This window comes from Epinephelus fuscoguttatus, linkage group LG2 (genome assembly GCF_011397635.1).
Source record: "Epinephelus fuscoguttatus linkage group LG2, E.fuscoguttatus.final_Chr_v1".
In the NCBI taxonomy this organism is placed as follows: domain Eukaryota; kingdom Metazoa; phylum Chordata; class Actinopteri; order Perciformes; family Serranidae; genus Epinephelus; species Epinephelus fuscoguttatus.
The window spans coordinates 46,083,775-46,110,837 of NC_064753.1; the positions used below are offsets into that span (position 1 = coordinate 46,083,775).

General features: G+C 40.1%; 1 protein-coding gene across 2 annotated transcripts in view; it reads right to left on the minus strand.

Annotated features, from left to right (window-relative positions):
* LOC125879618 (protein kinase C-binding protein NELL1-like) overlaps positions 1-27,063 on the minus strand; it is a 455,619-nt gene that overhangs the window by 64,228 nt on the left and 364,328 nt on the right. The window lies entirely within an intron of this gene.

Consider the following 27,063-nt stretch of genomic DNA (forward strand, 5'->3'; position numbering starts at 1 on the left):
CCTGTCCTCCTCAAATTCATTTTGCGTTACTGAAAGTGTCTGATGTGCAATTTGTTTTTCAAGTGGTTATCATCTACAGGACAGCTTCTCCATGTGGGTGTTAAAGTGTCAGAGTTAAGTGATGGAGATAAAAAAAAAGGCACCATGGGTAACGTGCTTCAGAGCGAGACTGGTGTAGTGTAAGATTTAATCTTAAATCAGATAAAAGTACTAGACTGCATAAGTTGATTGAGAGTGAAGTTCATATAACCATATTTTATGTTACAAGTTCCTATAAAGCTGTTTGTTATGCATCCATGTGTGATAAAAACAATGTTACATAAGTTCATATATTCACAACACAAGGTTATGCATTTATATTGAAGAGCACACATAGTACACCACACCATGTATTATTTAATAATAACACACACACACTCTTTAATGTTTGCATTGCATGACACACATTCTAATCTCACACTGTTTGAAAGTACAGGGGACTGTATAGAGAAAGTCCCCAGATTTCATATGTTTTTTAAAAATAAAGTGAATAATTCCTTGTAAAATTTACAGTATTAGTTCTCTGAGAATCTCTTTCACAATCTAGCAAAAATTGGTATTGTAAATGAAATATCTGCGAATATTGAATTAAATCAAAACTTTGTGAATTGAAATCGAATTGATTCAGGAAATCAGTGGTGATACCCAGCCCTAATTTATTTTATATAGGTACATATACTGGTTGGACAGCACAAGGACATGAGAGATTTTATCATGGATACTCCAGCTTGGCTCCAAGGTAAGCGGACTGCTTTTATAAAGCACATTTATCCGGAGAACAAGCCCTTTACAAAGCCTTATATTCGCCCACGCGCGCGCACACACACACACACACACACACACACACACACACACACACACACAAAAAAGTCCTTTTACCTTAATGGCAACACTGATCCTTTGCCAGTGCCTTCCTAAATGATCCACATGACTGTTTCAAAAAAGTCTGCCACCACTTTAGTCAAAGTCTGGGTAAATTAAGGGCAATAAAAATAGCTCCACTGAAGCTTAAATAAACCAGTAGATGAACCAGACAATAGATGGGACCAGCCCAGTCGCATGAATAAAATGTTGGCATTGTAGAATTCTGCAAACCATGGACATGCTACATTTGTACGTTCACAACATATTTCAGATTGTATATGAGCTGAGTTTGTCATGGAGAGGAGAAGGGGATGGTGGACAGTGTGACACCTCGGGGAGATGGTTGCCACACAGCAGACAGCAGCAGACGAACCAAAGCAGGTGTTTTTAATCGACATTCGGGACATGTCCAGCTGTATGTGTAGCGACCAAACCAGGTTTTTCGATGACATGTTCAGGACATGTCTATAGCTGCCAACCCATTAAACCACAACCATCATGTTTTGCTTAAACAGACATGTTAGTCCCTTATGATCCTCGCCCAGAGGTCTTCAGCTTGTTCCAGAGTCCAGACTGAAGGCTAAAGGGGACAGAGCTTTTACCGCCAGGGCCCCGAGGCTGTGGAATGACCTGCTCGAGGATATAAGGCTGTCTGAGTCACTAGATTCGTCTAAGTCTCTCCTAAAAACATACTTCTATCGGAAAGCATATCCTGACTATATCTGAGCTGTCTGTCTATTTTATTGCCGTCTTACTGATTATATTTGCCGCTTATTATCTTAATTTTAGCTTTGGCTTTCCTAATTTTATCTTTTACTTTGGTGACATTTTATGACATGTTATTTTATTTATTCTCTTTGTGTTTTAAATGTACTTAGTTTTACTGAGCAGCACTTTGTAACTGTGTTTTGAAAGGTGCTATATAAACAAAGTTTATAATTATATTGTAAACCTAACTACACATTAACCACAGTGTTGTCACAACATAAGTTTGAAAACTGAAATGTAAGAAAATAAAATTTCATCATATCCGCTACATATTTTGTTTTGCAGAAACACATAATGTCAGCATTTATTTCTGCTACTGGGTCGATGGGATGCAAAACCACAGTCTCCGTTAGTCATCAGGGCTCAACAATAAGGATTGCCTGATTGCCCGGGGCAAGTAAAACTCACAGTTGGGCATGTAAACTAACAACTCACTTGCCCGATCGGGCAAGTTGCTAAAAATAGTAAAAGTTAATAACTAATTGATAAAATAAATGTATTTTAAAAACGTTCTCCTCTGATGCAGCGGTCTCTCTGCCTGAAGTCACAGGCACAGCTGTGTAACAATGTCCTGCCCACAGCCCCCACTGATATTATTTTGTGCGACGGACGCTTCATGTAATAACATAACAATATACTATTTATGGTGTTATGTCATCGTGTCATTTCTGTCTCTACATGGTCACGCGTTAACAATTCTCCTCTGCTCTCTGTATCGCGCACGGCGGAGTTCCGCCACACACACAGGTGAGCACGCTAGAGCGGCTTGGGCCGCATTTTCCTGACCAAACCTGACCCCGAGCCCGGTGTAGTTTGTCAGCTGACAAAGTTATTGAAATGGACAGTGTGTAATAACCAACAGACTGCTGTTACGCACAGACAAACACGCTGGCAGCACGGCACTCATGCTGAGCTTGTGTTGCGTTCAGGCGTTGTCACGTAAATAACGACTTCCAACACTTAAATAGGTCACAGCCAGGGCCGCCCCTCCCTAAACGCAGAACATGCGCTGTGCGTAGGGCCTCATCTTCCATGGGTGGCCACATTTTGCGCAAGGGGACGCATATGCGCATATGCGCAATGGATGCGCACATGCGCTACCATGAGGCGCGTGTAGAATCAGCTCGAGGAAGGAGAGAAGAGACCTGACCGCCCATGCCTCGCTGCAATGATTGACAGCACTCGACATCTGAACAATAAGAGGGGTGCGCTGGCAGGCACTTGTAGAGCTGCAGCAGGTGAAGAGTTGTCGACATGTCGTCCAAAAGAGCCTCAGGAGTATGTGCACGCAAGGGAGGGCAAGGGAGAGAGGGGAGAGGGAGAAATATAGCTAAATAAGATGACAATAGAAAAGAATGTCTCTGTATTTTATGTCTATTTTCAGTGTTTAATTAAGGTGGGAGAGGCTGAGGGAGATCGGACGCCTCCAGGGAGGGGAAAGGGAGAAATATAACAAAATAACATTAAATAGGAAAAACCTGTCTCCCTCTTTTATTTTATTTTCAGTGTTTAATCAAGGGTGGGGGATTGAGGTGGTGGAAGTTACTTTCTTTTGATGAGTAATTGATGGCTATTTGTGATTCAGATTTGTTTATTTATTTATTTCAGTTTGAAGTTATTTTTATTTAATATTTATTTATTTATTTCAGGTTGAATTTTTTATTTTATTTGACTCATACAGCCAAACTACTGTATCTACAGTACATTTGTTATTGCCAATAAAGGTTGTCAAGCTAAATGGCAAGTTGTTGTACGGTCATTTTGTACCTATGATACATTTGGGATGGGGGCCTCCAAATAAAATTTCGCTTAGGGCCCCAATTTGGTCAGGGGCAGCCCTGGTCATAGCACAAAACAGCAGCATGTCAAGTGACTTTATACTTTATTATATTCAATAAAACTGTATGTTCCTAAAGCTTGAGACACCTCATATGTAAGCTAGACAGACATTTCACCTGCTCATTACTGTGCACAAATGTACTGTATGTACTTAGTCCTAAAGAGCCCTTCTGGTGCCAGTAGATACATAGAAACATCCCAGCAGGCTGTGCTTTGCAAGCATACAAAAAAGTTTCACGCATGTGAAAATTATTTTTCATGCGTGTGCTTCACCTCCGCTGCTACAACTCCATCCTAGGGGAAACACTGCTGTGTGCATTTTGTGCAACAGGTGGATGTGGTAGTCTACTGGTAGAGTAGAGAGAGAGCTAAGTAGCGTTGAAGTAGAGTAGAGCAGGGCAGAGAGATGGAAGCAAAATATATTAAACCCGGTGTTAATGCAGCAGAACTGGAGAGAGGGGTGAAAAATAAATAGAGGTGGGCATGGCTCAAGTAGGGCGCAAAATTATAGACGAAGAACGATTGACAATTTTTCACTTTAAGCCCTGACACTGTCATATTTGTGTAGGAATTAAGCTACGATACATGACATATGTTGTTTTAATTAATAAATACAGTGTGAATAAAGATTACATAACATAAAAATAACTGCAGTCTTTGTTATTTGATAGCCGCTTAAATTAAACAATTTTTATAGGGCAAGTAAAAACTGACTTCGGGCAAGTAGATCTCTGACCAACTTGCCCTACCGGGCAAGTGAAAAAAAACCTTAGCGTTGAACCCTGGTCATGCACTTTGGTGTGCTGTGCAATATGTGGCAATCCATGTCCTGACCAAGACTTAGCTTTACAGAGAAAATTCACTATTCACCCCACCATTAGAGGTCACTTGTTTGGAAGACATGTTGATGAGGTCAGTCTCAAAAACAGGACTAAATAGGGCTGAGCAGTTAGTTAATCGAAACCAACATTCAGAACCTCTAACCGACGTAATCTTGCCCATGTTTGTTAATACATTCCCTACTGTGTTTGTTCATGTAGTGTCCCCTTAAAAATGTACTACTGCGTGTAGTCACGTGACTCCACCCCATCCAGAAGCAACATGGAGGAGACCTCAACACCGAGCCATCTGAGCAACTTTAGCAGCTTGTACCAAAGAGAAATGCCGTGTCCATCGTTTGGACCCATTTTGGCTTTCGTGAAAATCACACCGAACAGAAAGAAATCAAATGTAAACACCACGGAAAAAACGTTTCAGCGACCAAAGGTAACACCACTAATCTGTTTCAGCACTTGCAGCACTATCACATTACCAAATACGAACAGTGCAAAGAAAGACACCGACAAGCGGCCAGCAGCAAGGGCCTCCACAAAGCATTTACAAAGGCTACACAGTATTCAAAATACCCAAATATTCAGTAAATAACCACAATCATCTGTGTGTTTCCTTCAATTACTTTAAAAGCACAAGATAAGATATGCACCCTGTCATTTAGACAAGATATCCCAGCTTCAACAGTTGAGCATATTTAAAGTACAAACCTTGTCAACAAAATAATCATTCATTAATCGTAATCGAGGTAATGTAGTCAATTAACTGTGATGCTGATTTGAAGTCATATCGCTCAGCCCTGGGACTGTTCATAAATAAAATTAAAACTTGTCCTTATTGGTATTATAATTAAATCTAAAGTCAAAATTTTTAACTTTATTGCTCCGCCACCGGTCAGATTTAGATTAAACTTGGTTAGAATACATATATTGTTTCTGAACGCCTACTGAGCTCCCTGCATCATTCATGAGGTGACATTTCACTTGTCTGTTCTGCAGTTATTTCAGAACATTATCACCGTGTGTGTGTGTGTGTGTGTGTGTGTGTGTGTGTGTGTGTGTGTGTGTGTGTGTGTAAGGGCATGATGTGCAACTATCTCCTGGCCTGTTGTTGGAAGCAGGCTGCCAGTGCAAATGACTGTGATTTGTTCTGAGAGCATGCAGCATGTGATGCATCAACGTGGCTGAGACAAACACACAAAGGAGAAGGGGAAGCTTGAGAAGAGCTGGCAGACGAATGCACTCCACGAAACAAAAGGAAGAGCGAGTGCGGGGACAGACAGCGAGAAAGAGTAGTTAGTCAGTGCTCAAAGCGAGAAGGATTAAACCAAAAAAGAGGGCAGACTTAATTGAGCAAGTTCATTAAAGAGAAATTACTTGAGTATTTCTAAGCTTAATTAATGACATGATTTGAAAGATGAGCCTTAATGAGCTGAAAAAATCTATTTATAGTCCCATACATAGAGTGTGTGACTGTAATATATCTGTGTGTGTGTAATGTATGTGCGTCAGCTTGTCTCACTTTGCTTTATGAATCCAAAGAAACATAATTCATCCGTTTAAATTATCACCCTGGTGTTTAGAAAAAAAAAGTGCTAAATATACAAACAAATGCATAAATGCAATAAATAAAAGCAGAGTCTCGTGCCAGAAGCTATTAGAGCTATTAATCTGACTGGTTCCACTGTTTAAGAACTTCTATCAGGCCCTCATTAGGAGCCTGATTGCCTCTGTACTAATAAACCTCACACTTAAAAATTAATTACACTTATATTGACTCAATCTATCTCCAACTCTAATTATCATTTCACCACCATCAGCATAATGCTGCCTGCCTGTTGAACTAATGACTTCCAAAGATGAGGGGGCTTCACTGGGGGTGTGTGTTGTATGTTTTTTAAGACCCACATTTTTCAATCAAAGCTCTGATGATTTTCTTGCCCAGAGACAACCCTCCACTTTCCAGCTCCCTCCATTATTTTATTCTTGTTGGAGTGGAAAGAAAATCTCAACTGGCATACTACAACTCTACAGTGAGCTTTATCATAATAATATCAGTAATTATATCGCAGTCAAATTAGATTAAAATGAGCTCAGATTAAAACTCACTCTTGGATACTTTCACACACAAATATTAATGTGTAACAGTTTATTACCCAGCGGCAACCTCCGGGGCTGAAAAATGATCCAATGTGGAAGTTATGTTAAAGTTATGCATATTAATAAAGTAAAAATAAAGACAGGAAAATAGTAGGCCGAGCCTTTTTGGTTTGCAAAAGACTGATTTTCCTAAATTGGAAGATTCATAAAGAAAAATGTTTTTGAAACATGGATATTTGAATTTTTTTAAATCTTCTTGGTATGGAAAAAATAGTATATCATCAGCAATACGACATATGTCACTGTAGTGTTGGGTACATTTTGTTGCTGGGTTGTTGTTTGTTTTTTGTGCATGTCTATCATGTATGAATGCAATATCAGGGTATCTGCAGGTTTCAGCAAGTAAAGTTTAAGACCTTTTTAATGCCACTTGGAATGGAATTTAAGACCAAGATTTACTTGAGGCTGTCAGCTGTTGTACTGAGGCAGACAGGAAACAAAATTGAGAGATCCCTGGCGTTTGCTTTTGGCTTTTTGCTGCAATTTTGTGTTTTTCCCCTAGCGTGTGGGATTTGACCGCCTTAATCCCCATGGTTCCTAGTTTCAACGACCCCTTGCAAAACGCACACCTGGCTTCATCTGGAATCCCCGCCACAGACTTCAGCCACGGAGAACAGTCACTATTATCTGACAATGTTTCATTAAATTTGCACTTCCCCATGGTGGAAGAAAGTGGCAGTTGATCGACCGACGACTGACAGGCTAACTGTAGTGCTAGCTGGTTAGCTAGGCTACCGCTGCAACCTCTAGCTAAACAAGTCAAGTAGTCTATGCTATCACCTCAGAAACGACTGTGCGCGCTACCTGCTAGCTTGGCAGCTATATATTTGGGCTGGACGGAGCCAGGCTAGTTCTCTTCACGCAACTCAAATAAATCTCTTTGCAACAGGAAGGGAGTGCAATAAAAACAGTTGTCCCGTATTTTTTTAAGAACTAATGAATTAAAGACCATTTTAATAAAACTGTAGGAATTTAAGACTTTTTAAGGTCTTTAATTTAGATACACGAATTTTAAGATTTTTTGATAGGGATGTCTTGATCCGATATTCGGATCGGTATCGGCCGCCGATATTAGCAAAAAACGTGCATTGGCATCGGATTGGACTGCATGGAAAAACGCCGATCCAAGAACTCCGATCCAGTTTTTCATGGAGTCCAATCCAGGTTTTTGGGCCAGCCCAGCGCTCCGCAATTCAAGCAGTCCATTCCAGCGATCCGCTCCAGCACTTACTGTCAATCCACCAGGCCAGCATGCAGACACACAGGAAACGGCAGCACCATGCTGGCACTGACACTACTAAAATAACTGAAAAGGAAAGGCTGCATTGTTTGTTAAATGCCAACAATGTCTTATGGTGTTAATCTATTTGTTATTTATTAGGGGGCCAAAGCACAAGTGTGTGGAGTCTTACTGCTATTTTAATTTCAATGTTAGACATTTTAAAGATTTCTTGTGTTGATTTATTTTCTATTTATTAAGAGGCCAAAGCAGCCAAAGCAAACCAGCTATATTTTTTATTTAATGTTAATGTTCAAGTTTAAAGTTTGTTTATTTAACCCTGTTAACAATAAACAGGTCAGTTTCTCATACCAACTGTTGTGGATCATTCTAACTAACCTGATTAAGTAGTTGCTCTTGTTAAGAGTAATATCGCTTGATCAAACCTTTTCTAACATGACTGACAACAAAATAAGTGAATATGTATAATACGAGCTTGGATTGGATCAGTATCGGTATCGGCCAAAACTCAAGGCTGTAATACTGGTATCGGATCAGAAGTGGAAAAAGCTGGATCGGGACATCCCTACTTTTTGAGGATCCGCGGAAACCCTGAATATTGCAAATTAAATGTTTTGTTTAATTGATTAAAGCCTGTTTTTCACTAGCAAGAACTAGCATTAGCAGCCATGTGATTTACCAGCGTACCTGCACATCAATCCATGATCAGTCCCCTTTGCCCCTTGAGAGCAGAACCCATGAAGTGAATGCTAAGTCTGCGTTTAGCTAGCTATGAAGTATCAGGTTAAAAGAGAGTCTGTTAACGTTATGGTAATGGTAATGAGAAGGGATACATGCCATTTAGGTGAATCTCATTTTTATATGTAATGAATTGTAAAGTGGATTGTTGCTTCGTTTGGCCTCATATTTGTTCACTACAGTGCTGCGTTGTGGCAGGGTTCAATTAACCATTACGTTGGTGATAATAATTTAAGAAGGTGACGGCAAAAATGCCAAACTTGAGGCTTCAAAATGGGAGTCCACAAACTAAAAAGGGTGACATCATGGTGGCTACACACATTGTTTTATACAGCATATGTTTGTTACAAATATTTAGAATGTTGATGAACAATATAAAATAACAGACTGATAGTAAATAAGTAGATGCACCGCACAAGAGGGCGTTTAGAAAAGTGTCGCAAATGACAACTACATTAAAAGCAGCAGCAATTCAGCCCTCTTGTGTGCACTGCATCTTCTTATTTACTATCAATCTGATGCTTCCTGTCATCACCTGCACCAAGTTATAAGGACTGACAGTGCTGTGCACAAGGCATGTGCTTTTGAATAAAGCAACACAGCTTCACTTCAACCTGGATTTACACCTCTGCATCACAGTGTCACAGCAGCCCTACCCTGGTGCATACAGCTCAGGGTGTATATAACCTGTTGATTGGTGTAAAGATGACACTGTTGGCGGAAATGCACTGCAAGCCATGCCTCAACTGTCACTGACTCCCATTTGAAAAAAAAAAAAAAAATCCATTATAGTAAAAAAAACAACATGCTTGGCATCTGAGAAAGTTTTGCCTGAAGAAGTTTAGCTCTGCTTTGACTTGTGTCACTGCTTGTGGCCTCGTTACACTGCAGCAAGGCGACTAACCAGTCAAGCCCCACCCTGCTACAAAATGGTATGTTGTTTTTGAAGTTGGAGTGAAACCCGGTGAGGTTTGAACACTTTGACTTGCAGTTTGTAACATATGTCTGCAGGTTGGGTCGGGCTATGGTGTGTATTCTATACCTGATTGTTATCGTGTTTACATTCTTTCATTTAATTTATGATAGAGAGTGGCAGATGGTGACAAGAGGATTTTCCCTTGAAATCGCTTTGCTAGATCTTTGGTGGATGTACAGCGTGTGCTCTCTGAGGGCTTTCTCTGAGACTGAGACTGTTTGTATTAAGCTGTAGGCTTTTTTCCACATAAGACATACACAGGAAGTGTGATAGTGTGAATGTGTGAGGCTTTTCCATTCCCGAATAAGATTGAGAAGAAAATAAAAAAGTGGTGCTGCTGTTCGACAGCCGCAGCATCCCATAACACTGAAGAGGAGTGGTATTACACTTCCTATACAGTAGAAAACAAACTCAGAAGAGATGAGCCGTATAACTCTAATGTATTCTGTTCCATTTCCTCTGGTTGTAGAAATTGATCTCTATGTATCCGATACCCAAACCTGATGCTCACCATTGATGCTACAGATCTCTATCATGTTCCATTGTTGCTGGAAATATCTCAAGCCTCTACAAACTCTCACTACAGAGCATGTCACCAACACTTCAGCTTCTTCCCTCATCTTCCTCTCCTCTTTGTATGCCTTGTAGCAGCTCTTATTAACAATTTTCTTCCCGCTTCTCTTCTCCAGCTCCTCCCTCTGCCCCCCCCCCCACATTACATTACCAGGACCCCCACCACAGGGACAAATAGCCTGTGCTGGAGCTGAGAGGAGGAGACTGCCCTCCCTCATTGTGGTCCCCGTGACCTCCAGCTAAACTATCTCACTGCTTAACTGAGCCTGTTGCTGACTCGTGACTTCCCGAGACATGCTTATATCCACAGATTTGCTATTTGAGTTTCCCATTACGGGCCTAGATTGCTTTCCAGTGGGTGGCGAGAATGGAATCATTTCACTCTGTGCCGTGGCTAACAGCCACATTCACGGTCGTTGGGCGTCCAAGGATCCATCTCAGAATTAAGAGCAGGAATATCACAGAGAAGGCCAATGGATATTCCACAAATTCAACTAGGTACGAAAGGGGGCAAAAGCTTTGTATTTCTATGCTATTTGCATCCTATGGAGAATGGCACAGCTCAGTGATTTGCTGCATTAAGACACTGTTAGTCTCATGATAATGATGTCATCTCTAACAATTTAAATCAGAGATTAAAACTGCATTTTTAATATTTTTAATCTTCACCCTTACACTGAATCAAATGCACATTATGTGATAGCAGTTACTTGTAGCCCAATATGTCCCTCTCATGGAGACTGCCCTCCCCCCAAAAATGGCATCATACGACACTTGTACAAGCAGCTTATTACAACCCATATTCAGCCTACACTTTGACTTTGACTTCTAGTAATTACAACAGAAGTAAAGGAGAAAGTCAGGTGACATAGTATAAAGAGCATGAAAGACCACGTAGGTAGTCAGTTGGGTCGGACGGATGGATCAAACAAACACAGGACTTTGACCCAGGAGACTAGGCTTCATGTCTGTTGACACCAAAAGTCAATGTTGAGCTATTTTGAGTTACATATATGTATGCAACGTCATGCCATGCGCTTATCACATTATATACGTCAAATCGTCATATTACATTAAGTAGCTAACATTACCTTTAGTGCGTAACGTGCTACACTAAATACTATTCTTTTCCTGAACCTAACCTAACAAGTAAGGGTGCTACTTTTGGAGATGTTCCTGTGGGTAATATCAGAGGGTAGGAACATACGATTTACAATATTAGTGTTACAATGGTAAGCATACATTTCTCTGACAATGTTTGAAAACCCCAGAAGGTCATAACAACACTTATAATCATTCTGAAAACTTTAAGACAATCTGCATTAAAAAATATTCCATCTGCTGCACGGTATTAAATGATTTTTAACCCCTTTTACTCTGCCCTCTGTCCAGTAACCGGTTACATCTTTGTTTGGATTAAGAAACTAACTAAGTTGCACCTTCGGAAATGGGTTCAAAATATTTTTGATTGTGCAGCAGATGAAATGTTCTAACACCCAGATAGTTAGAATAGTTTTTCAGGCAACACTAATCATCATTCAGAGTGATGAACATTCAGAGAATGAGTATCCACTTCAGAGCTTTTTGATCTCTTTCAGCTCATTGTTTTGGTTTTATTGAATAGGAAGTTTTAAAGGAATTCAAACTAGCAGTATATTTTTCATAAATATATTTCTAGATGTTTTCTTTTGTCTTTCTTGTCCATCTCATAGAACAGATGTACTTCTGTTTCTTCAAATCCATAAATCCACTCAGGATGCTAGATGCTTGATTCCTGTCAAAATATGAAATTCTGTATATCTACAGCAATCAATCAGGGCCCCTAAGTTTGCTATGCATACATACAATTTAGTTAGTATTTCTGATACTACTCAGTGTGGTAAAGACAGTTTGGCTGGTCGCTGTCTGTGCTGCTGGAAGTGCAGTTGATTTTGAAGACAGCCGTAACAGAGGTCACAGTCAGTTTGGATTGTATGGCTGTGCCTCTCAGTAGCATTTAAGCACTGCTGACATCTTTCTTTTAGTCTGACTTTCAGGTCAGCCAATCTCAAACCAACCCCAACTCCTACAGCAGCAACATTTCCCAATGAAGACAAAAGCCAAATGTTAATGGGTGAACTTGAGTTTTTTGTCCAGATAGCAAAGGGGCTTTAGATACTTGCTGGTGAGGAAATTTGCACAGTTAGCAGCTGAAGAGTCAGATATCTTTATCAGGAGTTGGTGACCAAATCAGAGCTTAAAGGAGACTGAGTTTCACAACTGCATCCATCATGTCATCAGACACAGTCTCAAATGAATGATGTCCACTGGATGTTTAAATAAGCAAATGTTTGCTATAAAGTTAATTGTATTAATAGGGCTGACCCAAATGATTTGAAGCTTTGATGCTCCATTCATTGCCATGGTAATCGATGTCGAAATCACTATACAAAAGCTTTGATTTTTGTTTTTCATCACTAAACTGGTGGAGGAAATTGAAAGGAGATGGCACGCATCAGATTTGACTGAGGTCGGCATTCTCAGCACAATCATTGACCCGACCACAAGCATTAAATTGGCAGTCAAACAAAAAAAAGAAATAGTTGAGAAGAATTGCAGGCGGTAATTAATGGCTGACAACTGTAGTGAAGCACCTGTTTTGCATCTAGTGATGAGACCCAACCTGCGGTGTACCGAGTTATTAATAAGTTACAGAAAAACTGCTCGCTATAGTCCACCTTCCACCACCAAGTCAGCTTGGGTATGGGTGGCTGATTAGGGCAAATGACCCCACCCCAGATCCAGCTGCATCTCACTGAAGCTTTGAATATTCACAGGTAATTATTTATGAAGCCTTAAAGCCCCTAACGCGCTATTTGGGAGATCTCTAAATGTGATAGTATGCCAGGGGTGTGTTGTTTTGCAGTTGTACCCCTAGTAACCAAAAATCAAGTAATGCAGCTTTTAAATCTAAACATGTCTTCCACCAGATGCTGATCAAAAAGAGACAGGGAATACACAATAAAGCTTGTCACAGAGTACTCCTGAACACATCACCAGTAGTTCTGACAGAGGAATAGAGGGGCACCTAGATAATAGACTCCTTTGTCTTTTTCATCTCTCTCTCCCACAAACCTGATGTCAGAGGACGAAAGCAGACTTCCTCCTCTCTGCAGTGTATGTTTAATACTGCCTAGCTTCCCTGCTAATGAATGTACAGCAGCAGGCTCCAATGCAGAGGTAGGAGTCCACTGTCAGTCTGCAAGGGAGAGCTGAGCCGTGCAGAAACTCAGCTAAGAAAGAATTTACACCACACCATTTACTCATACAAATGCCTCACTTTGTTATGCATCAGAGTAGAGGCAGTTCACCCTTGGCTGTACTCTCTGTTGGGCATTTACTGAACATCACAGATAATGACGGCACTTACAAGACAATAAGGACTCGGGCCAGGCGGTTGGCATGGATTAAAGTCGCGTTAAGGAAGATTTTCACGGCCATAATGTATCTGCAGAGGGTTGAAAGGGTGGTTGATCAATACCGCTGACACGGCAATTAATTCCAGCGGGTGCTTTCAGAGATTTCTCGCTCTGGAACAAACCTCCACACATTTCAAACTGCTTAAGGATGATGACTGACCAGCACTGAGACCCATGTGGATTTCCAAGTAAGACTACGAATTACAAAGCGATTCCAGGAATAATGATAGGAACATACCATTACCTCCTTCTCGTTCTCATAAATTATGTTTTTCCTGCTATTAAAAGTCACTTGGCTGTTTCAAAATCTGTTGCCGGGTTACACATAGAGTAACTTAAATTGTTTTTCATCAAAAACTAATTCTGTTTTGCTTCAATTACTCGTACATTTGGAGATAAACTGGATGTGCCACCATAGATAAGAAGTGAAAAATCCTAATTTTCACAGACAGTAATAAAATAATTAAATTCCACATGTGGTTTGATTCTGCAAAATTACTTTTATTTTTGCATTCAGTTTGGGCGCTGTGATACCTGTCAGTCCTCACAGATGTGATCTTTAATTAAACTATGCCTGCCAGTGAACTAAGTCACTGCAGCTATAGCTGGAGTGCTGGAGACAGTTTGAAATGTTGCCCCCATAACCAGATGGCAGCAGAAGACGGAGCTAACACTAAGGTACCATTAGTTTATGTGAGACATGGGGACTGAAAAAACATGAGCACACTGACAACCACGTTTTTTTTCCGTGCCACATTTTCCAGATGCAAAACAGCTGTCAAGGTTTAAATGGCCCTCTGAGATTCTTGTTTTCACTTTAAATCATTTTTAGCATATTTTTTTTTCTCTAGTCAAAACATTAGGCAGCAAAAAACAACTTTTCTATGTACAAAGTTGTCTATTACGGAACATCCCTGCTTAATGCCACTCTAAAATCACTGTCTCAAGTCTGATCTCTTAAAAGCATGTTTTATAATCCTAATCCAAAAATCACACTTTTATAAATATCCACAAGTAAAAGGTGGCCTTAAAAGACTCACAGATGCTCTGTTTTACACTCCAGCTCGAGGTGATATGGTGACAGTGCAGCATTTAACAGCTAAAGAGCCGTGCATGTCCCTCATGAGTTGGTGGAGAGCAAAAACAGAGCTAGAGGGAGGGCAAGTATTGGACTTACATTCATCAGGTGGACACAAACACAACTCCAAATGAATGTTAATGTTGTTCTGTGTCTGTTGGATGCTTGTTAACAAGTTCACCCTGACAACTTGACCAGAGTATACAATATATATATACAGTATATTGTACACAAAAAATACATTTCTTCTTAGAAATGTGGGTGAGTGATGCATTTATGTGAGAACTTGCCCAGTTGAAGGACACATGAAGTTGAAGTATGCATATGGAAAGACTTTTGAGATTCTAAGTTTATAAAGAAAAGATATTGCAGGACTCTGCGAATAAATAAAACAAAACAACCCCAAGCCAAAACAGTTCTCTCTGTTGGAGGAGTTTCTTTGATATTTTTTTGATGAAAAATGAGAAGATCAATTGCTGAATAACAACTAAATAGAAAAACAAAAGAATAAAACCGTATTCATCTCACTGCCTGTTTTTCGACCAAATCAGTGTGTGGCAAACATTAACTGGCTCTTCACGCCACGTCTGGATGATTTTATCTATTTTCATCTGTGGAAGAGTCGCGAGGGCATGAACCTATCAGAGCGCCGAGGAGGGGAGGAACAGGGACGCCCTTGGCAGCTGGATGTGAGGAGCTTTCATAACCAAGGGCAGTGCAGTATGTGCGACACTCTACCCTAAATCCATTACTGAGACACACACAGGTAGGCTACTGACGACACTGTTTTCTCCAACCTCTGCTGTTTCACTGATAACGTGAAATTTACTGCTGAGAGGCGAGATGTAGCGGTGGAAATACCCGTGACCCATGCTGCTGGAATCTGGAGGAGGGATATGCATCGAGTCAGGATGTGAATTTGATTTTAAGATTGTGTTGGAGAGATGTAACTTGTTGATCCAGAGTGGTATTTTTCTATCCTTTGGATTTTCCATTACATTCAAGTCTGCCACTTCTAGCTATGAGAGAAAATTCACCACTTTTTTATTTATATATTCTACAGCATGGGCGTAATCACAGGAGTTGGTTCACCAAACACACACAAACAAAAATACTATCTAGCCACTCAGCTGAAGATATCTGCCTCCGTCCCAGAACAATGGAGACTAATGAAATTTAGTTTAGCTCACAGCGCTGAAGGATTCAAAAACAATGTCTCTTCAGAATCAGCACTCCCTTATTTGGATAGTCGTAACAATTGTAATGGTTATAAAAAATATATGTATATTTTTTTTTATTTTTCAGCGTTGTAAAAGGGATATACATACCAGATGTAAGCGAGACTTTTTTATGAAAGTAAACAGACCCTTTTAAGGACTTTTGCACAGGATTAAGTGGCATCTAGGTGTGAAGCTGCAGAATTGAACCTTCTCTCGTGTGTCAACAATACAGGAATATTACTGCGGCCAATGCAGAAGCGCGAATAGCTCTATCTAGAGTCAGTGTTTGGTTTGTCTGTTCTGGGTTACTGTAGAAAAAATGGCCAACCCTGTGGAAGAGGACTCACTCTGTATGTAGATATTAACGACTTATTCTAAGGTAATGGAAATATGATTTTTATAGTTTCAGTTGATTATACACTGGTGAAACATAGTTATGATTATTATATTCAGTTTCTGCCAATAGATGTCCCTAAATCCTGCACTCTGCTCTTTCAAAGGCACATCGTATTTTTTAGATTTTCACCAGAAATAAACAATTTTGGAGCAGATTGGTTTGAAAATTATTTTCACCCAGTCTGCTCTGAAATTATGTGTAATTTTCGTGCAAATCTGTTTGAAAAGATTTTCACTTTCAGGCTGCTTTCTAAAATACAGCCGAGAAAACATGGAAATGATGATTTTGTCAAAATGACAGAGCTGATAATTATGTGCAACTGCTGTCAGTCAGTTGTTTCTTTTTTTTGTTTGCTCTTGGTCTCATTTTGTTCTTTGTGTTTGGCTGTGTATTTGAACATGAATGTTCATATGTCTAAAAAATAAATAAATGCAATTATTTCAGCAACATTTTATGCTCTATGACATCCATAAGTGCGATGTTTCCTGCTGCAGAAGGACAGTGATCCTTGTGGTTTATAGTAGGTGAGGATTACTTCTCTATCTAGTCTTGTGGAGTAGAAAGCTCTGGCAAATGGAAGTTAAGAGAACAATGATGAGGAAATTCGCTGTATATTGTGTATTAACATGCAAATGATGTTTTTAAAGTCTGACTTCCTGCTAGAGTTCTGAATATTTAAAACAAACTCATTTACCACCCTACATCTTTCAAATAGTAACAGAAAACAATGAACCCTGCCCTTGTTTTAGTTTAATGGCCGTCAGTATGTTTGGTACCTTTTTCATGATAAACTGGGATTTCAATCATATCTGAGCCTGTGTTGACCTGCAGCAGAAATTTCTACTCCACTCACATCTGACTGAAACAAACCAACACTAATGAAATCCCATTGTGTCGAAGACACTGAGCATAAACAGCGAGCAAAACCTGCCTTAAAAACATGACTTTGAACAGTAGACCTGTCACTGTCGCCCTGACAGACAGCACATGGTGAAGACAGAAAGCGAATGAGAGGTGGGACATAGATGCATGATAAGAGAAGAGAGAAGAGAGGTAAGATGATGGAGGTGACAGCTGAGAAATTTGCATTAAAAGAGGCTGCGGGTGTAAGTGGAGTTGGATATGCATGTATGCGTCTAAGTGTGTGTCATGCAGGTGGGAGTACCATCAGGCGGAGCAGCAGCTGGTATTAAAGGCAGCTGAAGAGAACAGAAAGCTTCATATCCTCGTCTGAAAGAAGGCAGCTGCTTCAGTCCTTTCTTTTTGTCATCAAAACAACTTGAGTTTCTGCCTCTGTGACCTCTGGTTTATTTGTTAGGCACATTAGTAACAGGGCTCTGATTTATCAGTGCTAATACGCCGGTGTTGGAAATAAAACGTCCAGTATGGCACTGTACAAATAATAATCCAAGCATTCAAAATCTTACTTAAATAAGAGCAGGCTACTATTTTACTTGGCTGCTAATTTTTTTTGATGATTATAACTTTGTAATATCACGAATACAATGTAAACTTTTTGTAGCCTATGAGAATAATAAAATAAATTGCTTTTTTAGTCCACTAGATATAATGTGCTGTAATAAGAATGAGATAAACAGACTAAAAAACATGCAACAACATGGTGGTGCAGTGGTTAGCATTGTCGCCTGGTTCCTGGTTCAACCCTGGAGTGGAGTCCTTCTGTGTGGACTTTACATGTATCAAACATTAATCTGAAAAGTAACAACAGCTGGCAAATACATGCAGAGAAGTAAAAGGCACAATATTTCCCTCTGAAATAAAGTGAATTAAGGGCGCAGTCACACCACAATAGTCCGAGAGACTCGGTTCAACAGGGGCGAAAAATTTCACACTTTCATTTGGTTTGGTTCACTTTCACACTGCACTTTTTAAAGTGGACCAAACCGCCTGGACAACGTCACGCAGTTACAACAGTTGCTCATTTGGGGGCGGTATTGCCCGAAACAATCACTGACCAGGAAGAAAAAAACCATGAGGAAGAAGAAAACCCGGCTCATCGATTGGCCAGGACCGAAAACAGAAATCCATCCCCTTCAGCCGGCTTGGTCACCACCATCACACCAAACACCAAAATGCAATGCGCTCTATGTCACTTCCTCTCTTTGGTTAACTTTCTCTCTTTGGTTCGTTGGATAGTCCATTTGCATTTCCCATTGTAAGCGAACCGCACCAGGCTTCACTTGCAAGTGAACCGAGTTTTCAAGCGGACCAGGATTCCTTAGTTTGGTCTGCACTAGAATTCATATGAGTGTTCACACCACTCCACACGAATCAAACTATCAGTGGAAGCAGACCAGGATCAGTTTAAAGCGGACCAAAGCCAGTGTGAATGCGTCCTAACAATATTGTAAAAAAGTAGCATGGACTTAAGTGACCTAGAATTGTACTTAGAAACATGTACTTTTCACCACTGTTATCGGCAAGTGCTAGCATGTTAACATTTACTGACATTTACTGTGTAATATAATAGCATATGAATACAAATAATTTGATTTTTTTTCTTCCTTTTTGAATTTGTTTCGTCCCTTCTTATTTCTGGCTTCTTTTTTTTGGTGGTAAATTAATGTCCTCGACTGCTCCTTAGATGAGCTCTCTGTCTGTCTCTATCTCTATCTGCGTGTGTGTGTGTGTGTTTTGTGTCTGGCTCTCTAAATTTCCTGCCTGGCAGAAACACTGCACTAATTAGCTGAAGAATCCTGGGTATCAGATTGTAATAAACACACAAACACAAACACAAAAGCATGCACACAAAGACTCTGCCGCACCACGTACACATATCACGGATTTATATACAACTGATTCCGTCATCTGCGCTGATGAGGCGCTGCCCGTCTTTTTATCCTTGTTCAAGTGTTCTTTATTGAATATAAAAGCAGAAACCGTAAATAAAGTCATAGATCATATCCTGAGTGTGACAGCAACTTGGACAAAGTGACAACAAAAGATCAATACCTATTAGTAAACAAATTTATAAAACCACATATGATCCATATCTTTGTCCATCAGTTCATCAGTGCTAGCTATCATTAGCTCATATCCCAGTTACTCAATAGTGTTACTATTGAACGCAAACCTTTGTCAATATATATCATAGAAAGTTATTTAGCTTTGGCTCATTAACTCTTCTGCAGTCACAATGAACCATAATAAAATGCAGGATGTCAGAGGGGGCTGGATGCTTTAATAAAGTGGGAAACACAATAAGAATATCATCATAAAATAAAAGTTGTATCCAGGTCTGAACCACATGGAAGCTGAAAACAGCCATGCTTGCAGTAATTTATTTTAATGCTATTATCCTGAGAAAACTAGCTTTGTTATCTCGAGATGATCAACCCGTTCTCATGAGAAAACAGAAGGTCATTTCCTCCTTTCACTAATAATGTTCATCAGAGATCAGTGGTGCCATACCAGCATGCGTAGATGGCATCTTGACAACTGTAGCAACAGATATAAGATTAAAAAAAATGTCACATCAAGGAGTGCTGATTAACTCATTAGTACTTCAGAGAGGGTCTAATACAGGCAGACATTACACTGTGTCTTTCTTTTAAAGATAACATTCAGATTAGTCCTCGTTATCTGTTCAAAGGAGAATCTGACCCGATAGACATGTTACAGGTTGCAATCAGATGAAATCAAATGAAGAAGACAATAAATTTTAAGTTCTCCTTTAATTGTCCCATGATCTTAACAAAGAAGTTAATTTCTCATGATAAAATATTTTGTTATCTCAACAAATCTTTTTATTTTCTCAAGAACAAACATAAAATAACTTGCTATCACGAGAAAACGAGCTTTGTTATCTTAAGATTATACAATAATTTATTTGTGATCTCATGATAATGGAAATAAAAGATATGCAAGCAAGGTTATGGCTGCTGTAGAATCAATGGAAACACCTGATTTAAATATAGTTTAAGTGTGTTGAATTGGTGGCAGAGAAACATTGTCCTGATAATGTAGGGGTTTTCAAAGTCTGACATTCAGTATGTTTACATGCACACAGTAGTCGAGCTAAGCTCATAGCTTGGCTAATCCGTCAAGTCGGACTTCTCGTCTCGTCTGAGGATACACGCAGAAGAGAAACTCAAATTTCTGACCAAGTACATCTTACTCCTCCTCGATAGGCTGCGCTGTGTCCTTTTTAATACAGTGCGTATTGAACTAGTTCTGGTTCATGTTTAGAAACTTCTTAAAATAAATCCGCGTTTCGCATTTTCCTACCATCCATAAACTTCAAAAAGTTTAGATCCTTTAGCTGTGGGAGCATGAATGCGGTTTCCTCGTCCGTCCAGAGGTGCGTCTTCTGCTTCTCTGTCGCCATGGTGTTTGTTCGTTTTTCCGGGAATTACTGCACTGCTGCTACGTCATCTCCTTCTTCTTCCAGGTAACAGCCCGGGAAAGAAAAGTGGTGCATGCGCAGAATGCCAAGTCGGACTCCAGACAGACTAAGTGGATACATGCAGCAATAGTTCGATTTTCAAACGAATTAAATAGGAGTGTTAGTCGAGCTAAGGATAGTCCAATTTCAGTCAGACTAAGCAGTTTACATGCATTTAAAAGTCCGGTTTTAGTCGGACTAACCCGATAATTAGATTTCCTCAAGCTGCATATAAATGTACTGACTTTGTGCCAAGAAAGTAAATGTCACCTTGGAGTCAGTTAGTTAGTTGTGGGCTACAACTCAAGCCCCTCTGTGTGTGTGTGTGTGTGTGTGTGTGTGTGTTGTACCTCGTCTAACGCGCTAGCTTGTATGTTTGTTGCGCTTGCTTGAAAATGAGAGCAGAAAAAACTTACCAGGCAGCTGAAGAATATTGGCTATCTCCTGCCAGCGTTTCTCTCGTTGATAGCGGTCATGGTAGGTGGAAGAAGAAACGTCGAACAGGCACTCATACTGTTGCCACAGCTCAGCCAACCTGGCCTCCATATTTACAGTCCACCAACGCATCGCCATGGTGATCTATGTCTTCGCGCAGGTGCAGTGAGGGATAAATGCACAGACGTTGGTGAATCGGCTCGTGGCTCTGCTTCAACAGTGCGAATGTCTGTGCCGGCCGACCAAAATTTCTGACGTGTCAGAAATTCATCCGACTGTCCGACCGCGGTTCTGGAACAGATGATCGGCCCTCGCCCCCCCCCCCCATGCAGCTCACACCTCATGTCTTGAGACTTCTGTTTTCGGGTCTCAAGTCAAGGTATTTTCACTGCTGGAAAGATGGTCTTTAAATAAAACTAGGATGTCTATGCAGAGACGCAAATACTTTTGACAGTGGTGCTACAGAACCAGAGAAAAAGGACACTCTTGTTGAAGAGGGAGAAAACCCTACAATAAACACTTTCACTGGTGGGTGAGTTAATGCAAACATGTCTGTTTGAAACAACGGTGGCCAGCCGGCAAGAAACAATCTCGATGTCTTACAGTAAACCAGTAAGCTGAAAGATGATCTGAGACGAGAAATTGACAACTCAGTAAAATAATCTTGGATCATATTTGATTAGCGCTGCCTATAGGTTGATCTCAGGTTTTTTGGCCCCTGTTTTCAATGTGCAGGAAACAGTATGGCGCCCGCTTCCTGTTCACAAATTCTTGCTATTACAGTACTAAAACATGTTTCTAAAATTATTGTAGGCAAGAAATAAGCAATGCAGTAACATAATCTTGATTTATATTCAGTTAACACAGCTGAGTTTTAGCATTTGATCAGATTTCAATTCAAGTTTGAGAAAGACAGAGGGGCAGGTCTGTCTTTTGATCTGCTTCTTCAGTGTCTGTGGCGGCGGTATGGGTGGCAGGCAACACAAAAAATGCACAAATACAGCCTGTAGTTTGAGCAACAGCCCAGGAGACAGCAAACTTATTTTGCCGGGGGAGCCAGGAGAGATGCCGTGTTTACCACAGTTCATTTACACATACTACCCACATTGTTTTGATACAAAGCTGGTTGAAAATCGGCGAAGAACCCTTTTGGCCAAGTTCTCATTTTTATTACTTAAATCTGAATCACATCCAAGCTTCAAGTCTCAATGCTGATGCTGTCACTTATAAAGTAGCTTCTAAGAAGTTTGAAGTGAATAGTCTTCTCTCCAAGTTTATACAGTTTTAAAGAGTTAGAAGTAATTAGCAATGGGGAAAGTTTTTCAAGTTAAATGCCCACCAATGGCTGTGAGAAAACATTATTGGACGACTCCAGCTTAAGTTTCAAGGCGTTTTCCTAGTCAAGTATTTCCTCTACTTTTCTATCCGTTATTTATGTGTGTGTGTGTGTGTGTGTGTGTGTGTGTGTGTGTGTGTGTGTCTGTGTGTGTCTGTGCAGCCTGCAGCCTGCAGCCTGCCATAAATCAGTCAGGGCCCACAGATCTGAACTAAAGTGTTTTGGAGCCCGGAGCCTCTGGGCTTTGTGCTTTTCAGTCCCACTCGAACCCCGTCTGTGTTTGAAAACAGGCTTTTTTACACCACGGCTATGTACCAGGTGAATTTCTCTACGCTATTAGTGCAGCTTGCAAATTAAATTCACCATAATTCAGAGGACGACGAGCGCTACGTATTCGGTTGTGAGCAAAACTTGTTTTCTTTGAATTTTCAGTTGATTAGACAGGGGAGAAGGCATCTGGAGAAATTAAGCTAACATGAGACGCTGAGCACAACTTTATCAACAGATAAACTAATACATTATTTATCGTGTACACACATACCCAGTGTTGTACACTTGTTCCCATTAAGGCAAATAAAACTGCATCAGGTTAAAGTTGTCACTTAACTTTATTCACTTTAATAGTATGTTAAGACTTCTTGAGTCAGCAGAGCTTGAAGCTACTGAATTACTTGAATATGAGGAGCAGTATTGCTGCATTAAAACTGATGACAGGTCTAATCAGTCCAATTTATTTTTCACACAATTGGATATGTGCTTCAGTATCTACTGTACGGAGTAATATGTTTAAACAAACTACTTTTTCTATTTCTTATTTTGCAGAGTCAACTAATGAATGTTTTCCTCAATGTGTTTGTCAAATTATTCTACTTTGTGTTCTGATACAATGCCTGTCAGACGGTGCTAATAACCAACAACAAATAATGTATTATCCAAGCTGCAAACCTTTGAAAGAATGTAGCACTTTTAATGATCTAAAGACAGAGTAAGAAGAAAGTCACAGTGTAATGATAAAAATGTGGTTTGCTCATTGTGAATTTTAGCTACGTGTTAATTTTACATTTACTGCACATGAACACTATACACAAAAACACATGAAAATCATCTTGAGAGTGTAGTGTTGTTTGTTTTCTTTGCAGAAGATAATTTTCCAAATTCAAACTATATGTCAACAATGGTCTTTACAGGAGATAACAAGGCGTTTGATGGAATATTTCACTTACTCAACACCTACTTACCAGCAGTTAATGTACAGAACTCCTATTCAACTGGCGATTCCTTGGGCACATCCGGCCCAGAAGCAACCTCTGAGTGACCCAGCATACATAAAGCTGATATACTGGTATGATAAGATACAGGAACTACATACTGCCTGGGAGTAGTGTTTTCATCACTGTTGAGTTACAGATGCACTGTAACGACTGCACAGGACGTATGGATCGGTATAGCAACAATCATATCTTTCACAAATCTACGTTTTCTCATGTGATGCAGTAATGACCATGCTTAGCGGCTTTTAAAAACATCTGGGCTGCGGTCAGTCACAAAATACATCCTTTGTCCCTTCCTTTCCTATTGACCTCAACGGAAATCATCATGAGTGTAGGTGTGTGTGCGCTCTTTAACCCCGTTTCCACCAGACACTTCAGGTATGGTACCTTTGGAACCAAAAGTAACCCTTCAGACATGGTACCTAGACCCTAGTGTTTCCACCGCAAACAGTCCTCTTGTTGTCACTCACTGCTCCGTCTGGCACTTGCTGTATTTCCTCATCAGCTGTGACACAGATGGAAGTCTACACCTCTTTATCGTCCACAGAACGAGGCTGCACGCCGACATTTTCAGAACAAAGTAGAACAGGCTGCAGTGAGAGTCTCTCTCCATGGGATATTTAAAAATAGCGGGTTTGTGCATTTAGTCCTTCTCAGGCAAGCTCAGGGGTTTAATGTTGCCGGAGCCCACAGAACGCGCAGATCCACTCATTACTAAAAGTGTATGTCATATAAAAACTAAAGTGATGGTCAAAGTTGTCACAGTGAAATTTAAGGAGTGCTGATGGATTCACGTCATCAACTCATGCATAGAGTAACATTACAAGTAAATGTTCCACCTTAAATGTTCCGCCCAGTGAATTAAGTTTTTTTTCTCAGACTCCAGCTGCTGTGAGAGGCAGCAAAACATCCTTTCATTTTACAGTTACAGTTTACTAATGAAACTCTCCACAGTATGAACAGTGGTTACATGAGCCTCAAAACCAGACACAACCAAAATTGGGGGCAGTACGGAACGGTTCCAGTGGTACCATTCACAACTTTTTACAGTGGAAACGGGAAAAAAAGCGTACCGTACTGTACTGCTCGGTGGAAACAGGGCTTTTGTGATTTGGCTCGGTTTTTTTTTTTTTTGGTTTTTTTTAAATTTCAAAAGTTAAATGATAAACTTTTTATTATTATAACTAAATATCTGGCCAATATACATTTCCTGGTTTTAAAATCTGGCCCCTGTTGAATTTGTAAATTAAAAGCCCTTGGGTCAGTTGCACAAAGCACCTTAAGTTTGCTCCTTAAGTATGACAATTAAAGTTTTTCCTTTTGCTGAGAAAATTACTTAAGGGTGTTGAACAGAACTCCTAAAAGGTTTCCCTAGTCAAGGAAAGATGATGAGGCATTTACTGCACTGAAAGAGATTTTACAACGATAAATTCTGCTGTTTCCATGGAGACCATTTGTTTGCTTGCACTTGTGATAGCCTGCCTGTTATCGCTATCTCATCCTCCTGCTGGAGGGACAGGAATTTCACCACAGTGTTCAGCAGATAGATGAGAGCATTTGAAACTCAGTGAATGACGTAGCAGATAGTAGTTTCGCGTGTATGACATGCCTTGCCAATAACCGATTGGAAATGTGCTGTTGCATAAAACTGCAAAGCAAGTGTTTTTTTCCTCACTGGTTGGTAAGGTCCTCTGTGCAACTGTTTAACAAACTTTAAGCAATTCCTTAAGTATAATAATGAGATATGGAGGGACAAGACCTAAAGATGTTTGCACAACCATAATTTAGATTTTAAGGAAAATCAACACTTAAAGTGCTTCATGAAACCGGCCCCACATGAAGTGAGGTTTCCTTTTCAGTAACTGATGCAAGTCTGTGGCTTTTTCTGAAGCCAGAACATTGCATTTATAAAATCCGCCTCTAACTCTGTGGTAAATTCCATTTCACATGATGTGTTCCCACGCAGCAATTACTGAAAGCATGGTGTTAAAACCAATGTGAAAGTGCTTTAATAGGCAATTTGTCTAATGGTCACTAAATGCAGGCTTCCAGCCATGCTGAAGTGAATAGAAAAAAGTTCCACTCTCAATAACTAGGTTCTTCTATGTTACTTGGTGACAACTTTAAAAGTTATTATTCCATGAGGACCAAATTAACAAAAAAGACATATGTAAGGTGCATTTGATAGACTGACAGGCATCCTGCTGTGAACAATGGTGGTTGCTACTTCTCTGCCCAACCTCAACTTCACCCAGGCTCGCTCCATCCAGGCTGCACAAAACTCCCACCAGCTGTAAAATAAACTCCAGGCCACACTCGAGGTCAGTAGCTTCCAAACTTGAGGTTGAGACCCCCCAAGAGGGCCTCATGATCAATCTGAGGGGTCACTGTGATATACTGTACATTTTCACCACTTCAGACATCAAAAAATCCTTCAACTTAAACCATCTGAGAGGAAGACATTCAGTCTTTGGTTGAAATGCTCTTAACACATCCACACAAAGACCAAAATCTGTGATGAGGAATAACAAGTAGCTTCAGTTTAAGGGGTCACAAGCCATAGGTCTCCTAGGCATCCATGTTTTTCTACTGCATAAATGCTCTACTCTTTCCTGGTGTACACATACAAACAGCGTACATGAGGTCTCTTCTTTCCTGCAGTGAGCCAACTGTTCCTTCGCACCATTTCCTGTCTCACATTCACCTTAGTGCTACAAAGAAAAACAGAGAGACAGAGAAAAACAGCAATAACACCACAAAACACTGATGAGATGCATCTGCAGAACCAAACCAGACACCCTCTGGATGATAAGAGTTCATTATAACTCAGCCAGAGTGGTCTTCAAGCACATTCCTCAGTGGACCCTGCTGGCTCCTCTTAAGAAGCTGACAAGCCATAAAACACATAAGTACACATGAACTTTGATTGTTTCTTCCTATTTTCTCCCCAAAGACAGTAATATTAGCATTAGCAGCAGCAGCAGAGCTGTTTTTAAGTCTTCTCAGGCCAGTGTAAATCTTAAATCAAGTCTGCAGCAAATCTTTATAAGCAGAGAAAAAGTCAAGACACAGACAAAGCCATGAGGGTTTCTGAATGCTGGAGAAATGCAATGTCACAGTCTCAAGTAAGTAAGTAAGTAAATAAGTAAGACACGGACTCTTTACAATGCATTACATGGTGGTGGACACAAAATGTGCTGAAGTTATACGCTAGCAACACGAAAACAATGCCAATGCAAAGTCTCTCTCTTCTGTCTCTTCTGTAGTGGAATTAACATCATATTATGCATGCATGTTCTTATGGTGACGGCCCACCAGCAGTTGTAGACATGAAATACAATACTTTTCAATGTATGTAAAATTTATTCATTGTGCATATAAGAAACAGCACGTTGGACGATTGTGACAGATCATTTTAAAGCCAATATTGGTCAAC